The 3,787-nt window shown below is 33.8% G+C and overlaps 1 long non-coding RNA gene across 1 annotated transcript; it reads left to right on the top strand.

The window, feature by feature from the left end:
• Positions 1-870: 870 nt before the first annotated feature.
• On the top strand, positions 871-1,557 carry LOC112747063 (uncharacterized). The gene is made up of 3 exons (XR_003174743.3): positions 871-976; positions 1,246-1,298; positions 1,425-1,557. It is a non-coding gene; the product is annotated as an uncharacterized lncRNA (long non-coding RNA).
• The last annotated feature ends 2,230 nt before the right edge of the window (positions 1,558-3,787 follow it).

Consider the following 3,787-nt stretch of genomic DNA (forward strand, 5'->3'; position numbering starts at 1 on the left):
CGCAATCATCTCCTCAAGATTCAGATTCCCTTCTTCTCTTGCATCAATTTCTCGTTCCACGCTATCATCTCCTCTCTCCCCGCTTTTCTGATACTCATTCAATTTCTCATCATCTCGTTCTTCTCGCCATCATATCGTGGTCAAAGCCACCGACGACTCTTCCAACCTATCCGGTGATGATCCTTTTCGGTCTTTCCCGTGGTTCCAATTCGACTCTGGTAATCTTTCCTTCTTTTTCCTAAAATTTCATTAAAGTAGCTGGATTTTCCTTTCACTGATTGTTGTAATTAAAGTTCATTTCAATTGCGGAATTTGATTTTGCAGCACTAGTTGTGATTGTGCAAGTTGTGAAACATATTTTTGTATATATAATATTCAAATGTGTGTGCTTTTTAAGAATATTTGAGCTGAAATCTTGAAAATTAAAATTAGTTTTTGTTGAAATGAAATGGTGGAGCTTTTGCTTCTTCTTTTCGATGTTTATGTGCTCTAAGTTATGGTTATTTTGTTTCTTCAAGGCCTAGTGATTTTGCTGCTTTAGTTGAGTTAGGTATTCTTCAAGTATAATTTGTAAACTTTCAGAGGATTTTTAGGTTATTGAAGGGTGCAGTGCTTTTTGGATTCATGGCATTTGGTACTTTTTAAGTTTTAATTGATTAATAACTGAGATTGCCTTCATCAGAGTCTGCATTTTGGAAAATGATATACTGCTCTTTTATTCTTATGAGATTTATTTGCTAAGTAAAAAAAAAAGAAAAAGCGGCCCAGTTCACAAGCATCCTGCGTTCATGCAGGGTCTCGAGAAGGGCCGCACCCAACGGGTGTAATTTATTTGCTAAGTACTATATTGCTAATTTGTTTCAATGATTTCTCAGAAATTCAATGAGTTCATGAGGATAGAATTACATTGTTCACCGTTGATGGACTGGTGCAGATTGGAGGCTCCATCACCCCTCGCCATGTTAGCTCTTCAGATGTATGATTTTATTATGTAATTTCATTAATTTTTTCTATAATAATTTATTTAGGTAAAAAAGGTGACCCTGTTAGTGCCGTTTCGGTTCTGTTAACCATGCTTGTTGGTGTTGGGGCTTTAACTTTTTAGGATTTATCTTGGCTTTAAAGAGAGAAGACCTAATACAAAATTTACGAAATTGCTTAGGAGTTATTTGATTTGGTTATGACTTATGAAAGCACTTTGTTGTTGAATAGCTTAATATAAACTGGTTTTCTTTTGTGGTATAGGTAGTACCGAAGACTATTGGAAAAGATAGGATGCTGCTCAAGTAATGGCTCAGGTTGAGGACTTGTGTTTTCTTCACTTTGCATCGATCTGTAGAATTTTTCTTCTACAAAATTCCTAAGCTGATTAAGAATATATAGTTATTTTGTTTGCTGAGATGATGGTGTTTGTGTTGTTGTAGTTAGTATGGGAAGGACTTGGACTCGGAGGAGGGACAGATGTCCGAAACTGGGGCAGGTAGAATGATAAAACCGATTGTGCTCTTTTGTGTCTAATGAATTTTCATATGAACTGCTTCTTTCCTTGTTTTGCAGCCTGGTTTATCTTGACATTCTCATGCCACCATTTATAGAGAAATGGTAGCAACTTTCAAATTCAGACAAAGATCTCTTTCCTCTCTTGGAATGCTTTACATCTATAGCACATGTATGCACCCCACTTTTTCTTATGTTTTATCTGTTAGGAGATGTCTTATCTTGTCTATGATGTTATGTATTTTGAAAGCATTTATTCATCTTAGTTGGTGCTATTTATGTTGATAATAAGCACCATTATTACACCTTTTCTTTTTCTATACAAGGTTCTACTATAGTCAACTCAATGATATGGTTTCTGCTGCATTTTATAATGATTTATTTCTCATACTGAAAGTTAAGCCAAGCAGCTGGTTTGTGTAATTCTGGTATTAGTTTAGGGTTCAGCGGAGTGGTTGTATTTTTTCAATTATTTTACTAATGTACTATGTTATTTATACAGAAAATTTCTAAGGTTAAAGAGGCTATTTCAATAGCAAATAATGCATGCTGGGCTATTGGAGAACTTGCAGTTAAGGTATGTTAATGTTATGTGCTACACTCTGATTAAATTTTGTAGAATTGTATTGTGGCTGGAATCTAATTGGCTTAGTTAGAGTTATGTGCATAATGTAATTTTAAACTGTTAGTTTCAAAAGCCAATTAGGACAAATGGTTCTGCTCTTTGTGATTGCTATTTGGCTGTTATCTTTTAATTTTCCACTTATGTATTTTTGTCTTATGAAATTTTTTTTGTCTAAAACAACACTTGTTGGAACAATTGACAATAAATGTATGAATTTAACTAAATTTAACTAAATGTACCCACCGTATATTCACCTGTTGGCACAATTGACAATAAATGTATAAATTTAACTAAATTTCATAAACAGAAAGTTTAACTTGTTTCTTAAAAATACTTATTTGGAAATGTTTTACTATTCTATTCTATTTGTGTTTTGTGGGAACTTTTTTAAGTTGGGATTGGGATTTTGGAGTGTGGACGGGAATTTCCAAAGGAGGAAAAGAAAAGGCTGAAAAAGCAAAACCTTAGCTTATGAGCATGTGAGGGAGAGGACGACTTTCTCACTTGATAACTCAAAACCGATCATATAATCTTAATCATAAATCACACAACAAGGCACTTGGCAAAGAGATGCTCATTCACCACACCCGTGACACCTTTTCTTGTTTTTCTTGTTTATTGCTTCTGTCCCACGAATGGTTTCTGATTCATTCAAATATGTATTACATAAGGATAACCAAGAGAAAAAGGGAATTTCACTTACCAGGAAAAAAAAAGATAGAATTAAAGCTCAATCTATTAATTCTGGAAGAAAGCTCACTTGATTTAATGCTTGTTGCTTCTTTCCCTCAGATTATGTTATGCTAGTGTATAAGAGAGAATATTAATTTCTCAAAGTATGACAAATTAATTGGCAATGCTTGACTTTTTTGTAGATGAACATCACGAGATTTCTGAGCACAAGGAAAGTGCAGCAGCTGTAATTTTCGTGTGTAGAAGTAGAACCCACTACACTAGCCACTAATATCGGGTTGCCAAGAAGCTCTAAAGAACAATCGTCATTAGGAATGTGCCTTAATAATACTATTATGAAAATATCCCTTCCTGTTATTAATTAGTCACAGGTACAGTATAGTACTTAATTACTTATTTCACATTTCCAATGGATATATATGTGTGTATATATATTAATGTAAAGTTGAACGTACATATTAGGAGGTTAATAAAAAGAGTAGTAGTTTGGTAAGCTTTCACTGCTATATCTTTATGCCTTTTAGGATGGCTGTGAATGCTATAAACAATGCTTGTAAGAGATATCGGCATTTGGGATTTGATGAGTTATAGGTTATTTTTTTATTGATGGGGTGATTCTTTTGTTGTTGCCTGTCAAAGTTGCTGCCTTTAGGCTTTATAAGTTAAAAAAGGATTCACTTGGTTGCTGAAATTGATTGCAGATTTGAGTTATCTTCTGTGGTCACCACATTTTAAAGCAACAGCTCAAAGAGAAAGTGACAACTTTAAAAGATGAACTTGGAGACATGAAGACCAAACAGTAGCAACAAGAGGAAGAGGAAGAGATTCATGGATTGTGGAGTATGGTTTAGTTATTAGAAGATACTTATGTATGATATAATATTTTAGTTTTTCGTAGAGTATTAGTAGTAAATTCTAAGTGGTCTCTTGCTTATTTTGATATGACTATGCTTAATTTAGTGTGAGATGTAT

Source organism: Arachis hypogaea, chromosome 15 (genome assembly GCF_003086295.3).
Source record: "Arachis hypogaea cultivar Tifrunner chromosome 15, arahy.Tifrunner.gnm2.J5K5, whole genome shotgun sequence".
Classification (NCBI taxonomy): Eukaryota; Viridiplantae; Streptophyta; class Magnoliopsida; order Fabales; family Fabaceae; genus Arachis; species Arachis hypogaea.